The following is a 14,433-nucleotide window of genomic DNA, read 5'->3' as shown; positions in this document are numbered from 1 at the left end:
CTAAGTTGTAGCATACACTTATTTTCAACATCAGTAAAGAATACCAAACAGCTTTTAAAATGTGTGAGCAGCTTTTGTTTTTTGTTTTAGTTTGGTTTTTAGAGAGTGATGTGGGTGTGGTGCTACAGAACACAATTCAGTTTGCTTTGCTGCACACTCAAGGCTGTTCTCTCTTGCCAAGGAATAAATCCATCAGGAGGCTGCAGCAAGCCATGGCATTTAAAAATACTGAAAAGACACCCTGCAACCTGAGGTAACAAGTCAGAGAACTAGAATTACCCTCACCACCTGCAATGTGAAATTGCTGGAGAAAGTGTGTGCTCACTTCATCAGAGGCACAAAGGAAAAGAATCTCAAAGTGAAAGCATCTGTTTGCACACCTACCAAGATTAAGAAGGGCTGCAAGAAAAGCCTTGTGGTGTAGGTTCCAAGTCATGGGATCACTTCCACATGAGAATCCTCAAGTGACTCATTGACTTGCACAGGACTTCTGAGATTAGTTAAAAAAAAAAACTCCATCAGTATTTAGCCAGGAGTGGAGGTTGAAGTCAACACTGCAGATGCCTATGCCAACACTTGTAAAAAATAGATTATCAGTTTTTAAAAATTAAAATTTTTTAAAAGTGTCAATTTATGTCAGCAATGTATGAGAATTCTAGTATCTATTTATATTGTAAGCATTTGGTTTTATTCTTTCAAATTTTTGCCATTCTGATGTGTACAGCAGTATTTTAGTATTTAATATTTAATATAGTTTTGATAAGAAATTCCCTTCTTAATAATGAAGTTGTGCATTTTAAATACTCTATTGACTATTTGGATATTCACTCATATAAAGTTTCTGTTTATCTTTCATCCATTCTTATTTTGGGTTGGTTTTATTGAAGTTCTTTACATATTCTGCTTTAAGACTGTTGTAAGATTTTTTAATTTTTTTTTAAAAAAAAATTAGTTTTATTGATTTTATTTTTTAAATACATGACAGTGGAATGCATTACAATTCTTATTACACATTTAAAGTACAATTTTTCATATCTTTGTATATAGAGTATTTTCACAACAATTCATGCCTTTATACATGTACTTTGTTTTTGGTTTTTTGTATTACAATTTTTATTACACATATATACCACAATTTTTAAAATCTGTTTATATATAAAGTATGTTGACACCCAATTCGAGTCTTGTACATGTACTTTGGAGAATGATGTCCATCACATTCTACTGCCTTTGCTAATCCCCTTCCTCCTTCCTTTCACTCCCACCCCACTTCTCCCTATCTAGAATTCATCTAACTCTCCCATGCTCCTGCTCCCTCCCCCACTATGAATCAGCTTTCTTATAGAAAGCATTCTGCATTTTTTTTGGGGGGGGGGATTGGCTAACTTCACTTAGCATTATCTTCTCCAACGCCATCCATTTACCTGCAAATGCCACAGTTTTATTCTCTTTTAATGCTGAGTAAAATTCCATTGTGTTTATATTCCACATTTTTTTTTTATCCATTCATCCACTGAAGGACATCTAGGTTGGCTCCACAGTTTAGCTATTGTGAATTGTGCTGCTATAAACATTGATGTGGCTGTGTCCCTGTAGTATGCTATTTTTAAGTTCTTTGGGTATAGACTGAGGAAAGGGATAGCTGGGTCAAATGGTGGTTCCATTCCCAGATTTCCAAGGAATCTCCATACTGCTTTCCATATTGGCTGCACCAATTTGCAGTCCCACCAGCAGTGTATGAGTGTAACTTTTCCCCCACATCCTCGCCAATATTTGTTGTTGTTTGTCTTCATAATAGCTGCCATTCTGACAGGAGTGAGATGATATCTTAGAGTAGTTTTGATTTGCATTTCTCTTATTGCTAGAGATGATGAACATTTTTTCATATATTTGTTGATTGATTGTCGATCCTCTTCTAAGAAGTGTCTGTTTAGGTCCTTGGCCCATTTGTTGATTGGGTTATTTGGTTTCTTGGTGCTTAGCTTTTTGAGTTCTTTAAATACCCTAGAGATTTGTACTCTATCTGATGTGTGAGGGGTAAAAATTTGCTCCCAGGATGTGGGCACTCTGTTTACCTCACAGATTGTTTCTTTTGCTGAGAAGAAACTTTTTAGTTATTTTGATTCCATTCCATTTATTGATTCTTGGTTTTAATTCTTGTGCTATAGGAGTCTTATTCAAGAAGTTGGAGCCTAATCCCACATGATTAATATTAGGGCCTACTTTTTCTTCTATTAGATGCAGTCTCTGGTTTAATTCCCAGATCCTTGATCCACTGAGTTGAGTATTGTGCATGGTAAAAGATGGGGGTTTAATTTCATTTTGTTGCATATGAATTTCCAGTTATACCAGCACCATTTATTAAAGTGCTATCTTCTCTCCAGTGCATGTTTTTGACACCTGTGTCTAATATAAGATAATTGTAATTTTGTGGGTTAGTCTCCCTGTCCTCTATTCTGTACCATTGGTCTACCAGTCTGTTTTGATGCCAATACCATGATATTTTTTGTTACTATTGCTCTGTGGTATACTTTAAGATCTGGTATAGTGATGCCACCTGCTTCACTCTTCCTGCTATGGATTGCTTTTGCTATTCTGGGTCTCTTATTTTTCCAGATGAATTTCATGATTGCTTTTTCTATTTCTATGAGGAATGTCATTGGGATTTTAGTCAGAATTGCATTAAATCTGTATAGTGCTTTTGGTAGTATGGTCATTTTGATAATATTAATTCTGCCTATTCAAGAATAAAGTAGATTTTTCCATCTTCTAAGGTCTTCTTTGATTTCTTTCATTAGGGTTCTGTAGTTTTCATTGTATAGATCTTTCACCTCTTCTGTTAAGTTGATTCCAAAGTATCTTTTTTTTTTTGAGGTTATTGTGAAGGGATAGTTTTCCTCATTTCCTTCTCAGAGGCTTTGTCACTGTTACATAGAAATGCCTTTGATTTATGGATGTTGATTTTATATCCTGCTACTTTCCTGAATTCATTTACTAGTTCTAGAAGTCTTCTGGTGGAGCTTCTTGGGACTTCTAGGTATAGAATCATATTGTCAGCAAATAATGCTAATTTAAGTTCTTCTTTTCCTATACATATCCCTTTGATGTCTTTCATCTGAATAATTGCTCTGGCCAGTGTTTCAAGAACTATGTTGAATAGAAGTGGTGAAAGAGGGCATCCCTGACTTGTTCCAGTTTTTAGAGGAAATGCCTTCAATTTTTCTCTGTTTAGAATGATGTTGGCCTGAGGCTTATCATAGATAGCCTTTACAATGTTAAGATATGTTCCCGTAATCCCTAGTTTCTCTAGTGTTTTGAACATAAAGGGGTGCGGTATTTTGTCAAATGCTTTTTCTGCATCTATTGAGATGATCATATAATTCTTATCTTTAAGTCTATTGATGTGTGAGGAATTACATTTATTGATTTCCATATGGTGAGCCAATCTTGCATCCCTGGGATGAATCCCACTTCATCATGGTGCACAATCTTTTTGATATGTTTTTGTACTCGATTTGCCAGCATTTTATTGAGAATTTCTGCATCTATATTCATTAGAGATATTGGTCTGAAGTTTTCTTTCTTTGATGTGTCTTTGTCTGGTTTTGAAATCGGAGTGATATTGGCTTCATAGAATGAGTTTGGAAGTGGTCCCTGTTTTTCTATTTCCTGAAATAAATTGAAGAGTATTGGTATTATTCTTCTTTAAAGGTCTTGTAGAACTTGGCTGTGTCTCCATCCAATCCTGGGCTTTTCTTTATTGGTAATCTTTAGATGGCTTCTTCTATTTCCTCACTTAATATTGGTCTGTTTAAGTTATGCATATCTTCCTGACTCAATCTGGGCAGATCATATGACTTCAGAAATTTGTCGATGCCTTCAATATCTTCTATTTTATTGGAGTATAAGGTTTCAAAATAATTTCTAATTTTCCTCTGTATTTCTCTAGTGTCTGTGATGATATTGCCTTTTTCATCATGTATGCTGGTAATTTGAGTTTTCTCTCCCCTTCTCTTCATTAGCGTGGCTAAGGGTCTGTCAATTTTATTTATTTTTTTCAAAGAATCAATGTTTTGTTTTGTCATTTTTTCAATTGTTTCTTTTGTTTCTATTTCATTGATTTCAGCTCTGATTTTAATTATTTCTTGCCTTCTACTGCTTTTGCTGCTGTTTTGTTCTTTTTCTTAGGGTTTTGAGATGTAGCGTGAGGTCATTTATTTGTTGACTTTTTCTTCTTTTAAGGAATGAACTCCATGCAATGAATCTTCCTCTTAGTACTGCTTTCATAGTGTCCCAGAGATTTCAATATGTTGTGTCTATGTTCTCATTTGCCACTAAGAATTTTTTAATCTCCTCCTTGATGTTTTCTATAACCCATTGTTCATTCAGTAGCATATTGTTTAGTCTCCATGTGATGCAGGAATTTTTATTTTTTATTTTGTTGTTGATCTCCAATTTCATTCTATTATGATCTGATAAAATGCATGGTAGTATCTCTACTTTTTTTATTTGCTAAGAGTTGCTTTGTAGCATACTGTATGGTCTATTTTAGAGAAAAATCCATGTGCTGCTGAGAAGAAAGTGTATCCACTTGATGCCAGTTAAAGTATTCCATATATGTCAGTTAAGTCTAAGTTATTGATTTTGTTATTGAGTTCTATAGTTTCTTTATTCAACTTTTGTTTGGAAGATGTATCCAGTGGTGAGAGAGGAGTGTTAAATTCCCCCAAAATTATTGTGTTGTGGTCAATTTGACTCTTGAATTTGAGAAGCGTTTTTTTTTTTTTTTTAATAAACATAGTTGCACCATTGTTTGGGACATATATTTATGATTGTTATGTCTTGTTGGTGTATGGTTCCCTTGAGCAGTTTGTAATGTCCATCTTTATCCCTTTTGATTAACGTTGGCTTGAAGTCTACTTTATTTGATATGCATATGGAAACCCCTGCTTGCTTTGCAGTCTATGTGAATGGTATGATTTTTCCCAATATTTCACTTTCACTCAGTGTATGTCTTTTCCTATCAGATGAGTCTCCTGGAGGCAGCATATTGTTGGATCCTTTTTTTTTAATTAATTTTTATTGTTGGTTGTTCAAAACATTACATAGTTCTTGATATATCATATTTCACACTTTGATTCAAGTGGGATATGAACTCCCATTTTTACCCCGTATACAGATTGCAAAATCACATCAGTTGCACAACCATTGATTTACATATTGCCATTCTGGTGTCTGTTGTATTCTGCTGCCTTTCCTATCCTTTTTTAATCCAATCGGCTAGCCTACGTCTTTTGATTGGTGAGTTTCAGCCATTAACATGTAGGGTTACTATTGAGACATGGTTTGTATTTCTAGCCATATTTGTTTATTTTTGTTATTTAACTTGACTTGGTTTTCCTCTTTGATTAGTTTTTCCTTTAGTGTACTATCTCCCTCTGCTGGTTTTCATTGTTGTTTTTCATTTTCTCTTCATGAAACATTTTGCAAAGGATATTTTGTAGTGCCGGTTTTCTAGCTATAAATTCTTTTAACTTTTGTTATCATGGAAGATTTTTATTTCATCTTCAAATCTGAAGCTTAAATTTGGTGGATACAAGATTCCAGCAAAAGGTATTTTGTGCTTCCAGTCATCCTGTGGGATATCTATGTGGGTCTAAGTATGATGTAACTATAATAAATCCAGAAATATCTGTTTCCATAAATGTGATTTAGCACCCTTACATCATGCTATAAAGGGTCCTCAAAAAAGTCAGTTTCCCACTGAACCTTGTTCAGAAGCTAAACAAGACTTAGAGGTGAATAAATTTAAATGAACTCTGCTCAACTGCCACTAGGTGGCCCTGTTTCCCAGCCACTACATTGGGTCTATGGAGAATTACTTTGTTCTGCCTCCTGGGTTTCCAATCTTTCTATTTGAGCCTGGCTCACTCCTGACTTTGGAATAGCTTTCTCTGAAAGTTCCCATAATACTTCCCATAATCAAAGCCAGAGTATTCAACAACTGATATTAATACCAAATTCAAAATAGATAAAGATAAGAAAATGTCCACAGAGAAAGGAATTGCAAGAGTGTTTACTCTTGTCAGTAGTGGGGTGCAAGTTGTATGGAATTTGAAGTTCATCAGTAAATTGAGAAAAATATTGAATTTCATAGCTAATCAAACCTCCCAAGGGTTCACACAAGTAGAAGCCACTCTATGAATGGTGGATGAGAACAAAAAAACATTCAATCAAATGTCACACAACTTAGCTTTAGATCTCCTCTTTACCCATTTTGAGGGCTTGTGTGTAGTGTTGAAGAAAACAGTGTGGCAATTCTCTTGCCTCTGGTTTTGACCACTACAGAAAACTTAATTTAAAACACAGCTGGTAATGCTGTTTCTCTAGACACTGACTCAAATACATTAAGAAAATTCTTAGGTGGAAGGAACTCAAGATATATTTATAGGAACAATTAACAGGTGTTTTCAGGTATCCTGAATACTAGATGACAAACTTGACCATCCCAAGATTTTCTAATATTTATATTTCTTTTAATGGGTCTCCAGGTTTCTATGGTTTGTTGCTAGGATAACAACACAAGCTTATGCCTCAAAATCAGACCATTTTTATAGGAAACTACTGTCTTGAACTTCACATTAAACAAAGATTATGACTAATTGGACCCAAATACTGTTAAGATATCTTTATTGCCTGAACTTTGAGTTGTTTGATTTTGGTCGGTTAGGTTTATGGAGGGTCTTGTCAAGAGTGTACTTCTTGAGTAATTTTTAAACCCAGGAACCATAATAATACAAAATATCATGATAAGACTTTTCAGAAATGTGAAATTAGTTTTTTATTTCCTGCTATGAGAATGAATTCATACCTCTCACATAAGAAGTCAAAGCCTGCACTGTAGGGGAAGGAACCTACTCTCCATGTAGGTCTCTCTGGAGCAACCTGAAGACAGGAACTTGGCCTCAAGGAGACAAGTGGGTGAAGAAGAACGTGGGAAATGGGATAGATCGAGACACAACAAAGACTAAAAAGGAAACAGAAATTGATGGAAATAGTCATAGGGAACAGCCAAATAAAAAAGAAGATTAAAACATGCCAAGAGCATCTCGGAAAAGAGGGAGTACATAGTCTCAATAGTCAAGAAACATGTTGATAACCTGTTTTATCAAATTTTAAAAAACAACCCCATAATTAAGTTAAGAGAGACTTAATTTGACAGGATTATTGCAACAAAGGGAATATTGCAATAGGGAGAACAATCCAAACATAAGAGCTACAAACATCTCAAAGGCCAAATAGAAAGGTATTTTATTTTATGGGGAAGAGTCAACAAGGCTAGAAAGTTCTGCTATGAATATAGTGGAATAATGAAGGAATGTTTCCCTAAGATCAGCATATTTTTGTGAGGGTTCATTTACCCATTAATTCTGTATAGGACATAGAAGGATGTGGTGTATTGAGAAAAGGGGAGGGTAGGTCAACCTTTATAAAAACAGAGGAAGAGGAGCTTAACTAATGTGTGGTCAAGTTAACAAGTCCTTGGTTTCTACCTATATGTGGATAAATTTCAGTTAATCATTCATGAGACAAAGAATGAGAATTTAAAGTGTCTATGTCTGCTCTGTCCAAAAAAGAAGAAGACATGAGTCATATCTAAGTCCTATGAGACTCACTTCAGTAAGCCCTTTTTCAAAAAATAAAAGGATAAATGGGTTTTTTCAATCATCATTGTTTTCTAGGAACAAAGGACTTAAAGCATAACAAGGTTAGTGTGACTCATGATTAGCAAGTGTGATTACTACAATCTCTGAAGGGAAACCATCAACTTGACCTAGAAGATTTATGAAAGTCTACACAAGTATAAAGAAACTTGAACTGAACTAGGAGTACCGAGCCCCAGGCAGAAAAGGAGGGAAAGGGCTCAGCAAATATAATATGCAGAGTCAAGGAACACCTAGAGATGTCAGGAAAATAGAAGAGGATGTCTTCCAAAGGTCTCAGAGAATGAACTAGATGGTAAGAAAAGGAAAAAATGGTTGTAAAAAGAATTATAGAGGTTAGTTGCTGCTAGTTTATGAGGGATCTTGAATATGAAGGAATAGCTTGGCCTTGAATATGAAGGCCAAGTAATTTGGATTTTATCATAAAACTATGTTTAATATTTTTAATTTTTTGTTAAAAAATTATTTAAATGTTATTTTCAGGATGCCATGTGAAATATGAACTACAAAAGGGAGAGAGGAAACAGACTCAAGGACTACTTGTATAGAGTACAATGCATTATATAATGAAATAGTTATAGTTATAATGGAAGAACTAGGAAAATCACTGTCTCAAGACTTAAAAGTTGACTACTAAAACATTTCCCCATCAAAACTGGTTGAATTTCTGGGTGTGGTGGTCCATGCCTATAATCCCAGCTATTTGGGAGGTTGAGGCAGGAGGACTGCAAGTTAAGGGACAACTTTGAAAACTGAGCAAGGCTCCAGAAATAAAAAGGCTGGGACTATGGCTCAGATATTGAATATCCCGGGGCTCAGTCTCCAATACAAATAAATAAATTAATAACCTTTGATGGATTTCCCATCAAAAATTTTCCTAGAAAAAATGTAGCTAGGGTCAGGAATTTAGGGTATGTGGCAAACTGAATTAACTGATATATATAATTAATTAAAGTCCACAGAGCAGCTCCAAATCCAAATAAATAGTAAGATCTCAGGAGATAGAGACAGAGACAAATTAAACTTTGATAGAACCTAGAAAAAGCAAGAAGAGCCTAAAGCATCCCATGATTATTAGCAGCAGAATCACAACTCCTCAAAGCCGTATTCCTGTATCACATAATCTAAAGCAATCTTCAGCTACTTCATAGCCCATTATGTGCTTATTCCTTTCTTAACACTTAAAATATTCTGAAAGTATGTTACTCATTCATGTGTTTACTCATGGTCTGCTTCCCCTATGAAAATGTAAACTCCCTAAGGATTGGAATCTTGTATGTCTTATTCATCCCTCAAAATACAGCTCAGAGAACATTTCCTAGCACACTTAAATCCTTCAATAAATACGTGTAGAATAGATCTGGAACTTTTAAAACCTCTTTGCTAAATCTCTAATCCATATTACTATGTGATCAGCTTTGCTTGGAAGTCACACTATTCTGAAGGACACTGAGAAAGGAGAGAGAATGAACAAAGAAAGTTCCCTACAATGAGTTTGGACAGACATCCTGACTTGGTAAATTGGATGTGTGTATCATGCTTACTAGGGAATATTTTCTAGAAAAGGATGAGGACAGAGGCGAAACTAAACAATGAGAAGTGGACCATATACATTCATCAACTCATTCTATCAACAAACATTGAGACAGATATGTTCATTTCAAATACTTTGAAAAATTTAAAACCTTATAGTTAAGATCCAGTCTTCATTTAAATAGGATGGGAAGACTGGAGCATGTTTTCTTGTCCAAAGTACAGCAACAGAAAACAAGGCATTCAAGATATCTTAAACTTTAGATACAGAAAATAATACCTAAAGGTAAGTAATAACAGGATTTAGAGGACACAGAGTTAGTTTTGCCAAAAGGTTAGGGACAGAAGGAAGACACAATGATGATTATTAATATAATCTTAAATGTGAAACTCAAAATATAAAAGGAGATAAATGCCTGACCAGATGGTCCTACTCTCTAGAATTATAAAATGAGGTGAGAGGAGCCTCATCTAATATTAGTTTGATCCGATTATCTTCCTGTAACTATAACACATTCTCTATGCTGCTAAACTGTAGTTTAAAGCAAACCTCTCAGATCTTTTGCTATTTATTTCTCCAACCTCATTGTCTAACAAAATCAATTAGGAAGAGATCAGTAAATATGTGCAAATATTTTTAGATGTAAAATTATGAATATGTGATGTCTGGTTGTAGGGATTGAAGGAAATAGAAGAGTCAAAGATAATTATCTTTGGGTCCTGAGACAGTGAGAAGATGAGAATATTATAAATTATTTTTGCCAGATGTTAATACCTCTTTTATGTGGAACCATACCATGTATATTCTTTTGTATTTGTCTTTCTTCTCACAACTAATGTTCTGATATTAATCCACATTGTTGTACATAGCTGTGATGTTTGTTTTCATGGTTGCATTAGCATTTCATTGTATGAATATGCCACAATTTATTCACCCATTTGGTTGTGGATGGATATTTAGGTTGTTTGCAACTTGAAACGTTTGTGAATAATGCTTCCATGGATATTCTCATGGATGTGTCTTGAGGTATGTGAAGCACATATTGGCAGATAGCTAGAAATGGAATTCTTGACTTGTTTCTGGTATTTCATTTTATGTGTATCCATGATTTCTTGTTTCATTTGGATTTCTTTCTTTCACACCTTTGTGGTATTGATTGAGGTTTCTTTCATTTTATCATCCCATTATTGAATTTATAATTATCCTGTTTTATGTATCATAGTTACCCTCCATTGTTACCTGACACATTAAGCAATAATTTTCTACTGATTTTTCACATATTTGCTGTCACCACAACTACCACAAACACTGTCCTTATTCATACAACACTATCTACTATATTAAATCAGCTCCAATTTTAATTACAGACTGTTCATAAATTTTACATTACATAAAATTATTCAGGATAGTTTTACTTGTTCTTTATTAATTTGGAATGTTCCATGTGTTCCGTAGAAGAATTTGTATCTTGTTGTCCTTAGTTGGAGTGCTGTGTGTGTGTGTGTGTGTGTGTGCGCGCGCATGCGTATTTGTCAAGTCTTGGTTTCAGTGCTATGTAAGTCCTCTATTTCCTTATTAATCTTCTATCTAATTGTATGTGTTATTGAAAGTGGGGTTCTGACAATTAATATCTAGAATGCATAAAGAACTCAAAAACTTTACACCAAAAACAAACCACATTACCAAATTAATAAATGGGCAAATGAATTAAACAGATGCTTCTCAAAAGAAGAAATGCAAACAGCCAAAAAATAGATGAAAACATGTTCAACATCACTAGCAATTAGAGAAATACAAATTAAACTATACCGAGTTTTCATTTCACACCAGTCAGAATGGCAGTTATCAAGAATACAAATAATAATAAATGCTGGAAAGGATATGGAGAATTATTGAACACTTTTACACTACACAGTTAGTGGGATTGTAAATTAGTCCAACCACTATGGAAACCCAATATGGAGGTTCCTCCATATACTAGGCATGGTACAACCATAGGACCCAGCTACACCACTCTTCAGTATTTATCACAAGGAATGAAACTCATCATACTACAGTGAGACATGCATACCCATATTTATAGCAGCACAATTCACAATAGCTAAATTATGGAACTAGCCTAAGTATTCATCAATGAAAAAATGAATAAAGAAAATGTGGCATAGATAGTCACAGTAGAATTTTCATTCAGTTATAAAGAAAAATAAAAATTAGTTTTACTGTAGATAACACCTCTGTCTTGTAGGTCAAACTGATACTAGTTGCCTAAGTTGTTTTTCTGGAACTTGAAGGTAGCTAACATGTTGAAACGCACACCTTCCACTCCACCTTGCAGAGTATAAGAGAGGAGCCCCATTCGCTAGAATGGCATCACTTAAGAATTTGTTCAGAATTTCATGCTTTCTAAATTGAGCAGGGTGGGCATATTATTGGACAGCTGAAATAGATAACATTCCAAATGTACATAGTATGGGGGATATTATTCCTCTACACTTCCTCTGGCAAGCAGAATCTAATGAATGCAGCTGGCTCTGCCCTGAGAGGTAGGGAGAGAAGCCCACAGAAGGCAGGAAATGATTTCTCTCTGTCTTTCCTTGGATTATCTTATTTTTATTCCTCTTCTCCCTTTTTTTTCTTTGTTGTCAAACATTGCATACTGGATTTCAAGAGGTTAACAGAGTCCCTTAAAGAATAACCTCTTAAACTACATGTGAGCAGGGCTTTACCAACTTCATTGCTTGATATAACACATAACAGAATCCTCCCATGTACATACAGTGTGCTCTCACTCTGAAGAAATCTCAGGGGGATCTGACACAGACTATCATCTGTGGACTCCTAGCATACCAACAGAGAACACAGGAACCAGTATACATCTCAGCACAAGAGGACAAGACAATTCTCCCAAGACCCATATAGAGGCAATGGGAAATTTCCCCTCCGCCCTCATGCCAATCACTGGAATGAAACAAAGATTGAACAGGAGAAAAAGCATATGAACTTATTTTCATGCAAAATGGGAAAAATCACAGCATGAGGGACAATAATAGGAGTATGATTATCCACCTGTTTAACATTACACACAAACTTACATATTCCATTTTCTATGAGGGAAGGAGAGGTTGGGACAGGTATATAATTTTGAGACTTTATAAATTATTATGAGTCATGAAGGGACTCTCAGGACCATGTCTTTGAATTTTGAGTGAGCTCATGAGTCAAAATCTTGTAAGGAAATTTCATGCAAATGTGGTTATATTTCTCAGTCCTCTTTGAGATAGATAATGGGAATTCAAGGTGGCCATAAAAAGGAATCGTTCCCTTTTGCAGTCTGGTCTTAATGCAGATAAAAGGAATTCCAGAGAGGGCTTGTCCCTTTACATCAAGATGCTCAGCATGCCAAAAATGCCATTTTTCAGGAATGTCATTCTCTGAGCCCCAACAACCAAAAGATTCTGGCAGTCACAAAGAAACTCTCAGAAGTTCAAATTATACTCTTATAATATTGTAACTGGAATGATCCTTCCCAGTACCTCCTCTTGTGACACATTTGATCTTCAAAGCCAATTCTATGCTGGGGAGAAAAGAATTCATATTTGAGCATGTGCTTCAGTCCAAGCACTAGGTGAGAGTCACCAATGTCATCTCATTTTGTCCTCACCACTATTTTTGATGTAGATAATACTACCGCCACTGCAAATTCATACACCATCTAGCTGCTTCTTATTACTTAGGTTGCCTTCTTCCTATATACAGGTAGTGTAAGGAAGCTTTAAATTTATTCTTTTTCCTCCAAAGGTTTTAATAATTGAGTAACATACATGCTGTGAGAGAAAAAATGCATACAAATTATTAATATGCTTAAGCATGGAATCCATATCAAAGTATGAGACTCAAAGCAGGCAAGATGGATGAACTTTATGCAAAGCTAAACAAAGGAATGGGGGCCTGGACTTCTGGAAGGGAGGGTGACATACATGCTGGAAGGACAGGTAAGGAGTAGCACAGTGAGCCACTCCTGTCAATTTGTTATGTATGTGAAGTTTCCCAGGGATAATCTCTGTCTGGGCCTGGTATCAGACTCCCAATCTCTTCTTTCTGTGAAAAGATCTTTCAGAGGTAGGGAGTATCAGATACAAAAGCATCTACCTGCATCCAGAGTGTATTTTACTAGTGCAGTTAGATGTAGATTTCTTTTTGCTAAAGGAAAGCTTTCCAGAGGTCTTCCTTTGTTTAAGAGATTTACAGTCTCTCTGAATAACCAACTCAGACTATGCAAAATCAATATGTATTTTGAGTCAGATATTTTGTTCTCCCTCAATAGTGTCTGTTGAAACCTGAGCTCAGACTTTGACTAATACTAAAACTCTTGCTCATTAAAAATTGCCTATGCTCTCCTTCAAAGAGAAAAGATCAGCCTTCTGGTAAGAAACTGGGTCAACAGCCTTATACGCCCTGTGCTCCTTGAGTCAATTCATGAAATAGCCATTATCATCCCCTACAGACACCTTAGGAAAGCAGCTCAGATACACTAGTTTCCTTATTCAATCATCACACATTGCTTGAACATGCACATATTTAATGTTCTTTGTCTGGAACTCAAGAAATAAACATAAGTAAGATAGAAACTCCCACAAGAGGAAGGAAAACTGGGAATTGTCCTGCTCTGAGGTAAAGTTCAGTCCCTTATCTCACTAAAGAACCCAGAACTGACTGCAGCTGTGTAATCTCTGCCTCCCACACTTGCACAAGGAACCTGCTCTTGGTGGTGCACTTTTCTCTGGAGCAACCTGAAGACAGGCTCTTGGACTTAAAAATACAAGTAGGTGAACAAGAAGTTAAGAATTGGGGTAGACAGAGAGACATAACAACAGGCCATGATGGTTCTGAAATCCAGATGGGAAACTGCAGTTAGAGTTCTTTGATTGGGTTTCCAGATTCGAGGACAATGATGGCTTCTGCTTTGGCTCCCTGGGCACTTGGTTCTGCCCTCTTAATCATCCCTCCTTTTTCATGAAAAGTAATAAATTCTCACAGTTGAGCAGTTTTGTCAGGTTGCTTCCTGCCAGTAGAATTGGGGAGTGGGTGAAAGGGATATAACAGCCTCCTTTTATTTTGTTCTCACTGTGTCTCTTTGGGTTCAAGCTGGCAGGCTCTCTGTTGTACTAATGATAT

General features: G+C 35.6%; 1 pseudogene; it reads left to right on the top strand.

Moving 5' to 3' along the window:
• Positions 1 to 212: 212 nt before the first annotated feature.
• On the top strand, positions 213 to 589 carry LOC143389212 (small ribosomal subunit protein uS10 pseudogene; annotated as a pseudogene).
• Positions 590 to 14,433: the final 13,844 nt, after the last annotated feature.

The sequence above is a fragment of the Callospermophilus lateralis genome, chromosome 2, assembly GCF_048772815.1.
Source record: "Callospermophilus lateralis isolate mCalLat2 chromosome 2, mCalLat2.hap1, whole genome shotgun sequence".
Classification (NCBI taxonomy): domain Eukaryota; kingdom Metazoa; phylum Chordata; class Mammalia; order Rodentia; family Sciuridae; genus Callospermophilus; species Callospermophilus lateralis.
This window is presented reverse-complemented; position numbering and strand designations above follow the sequence as displayed.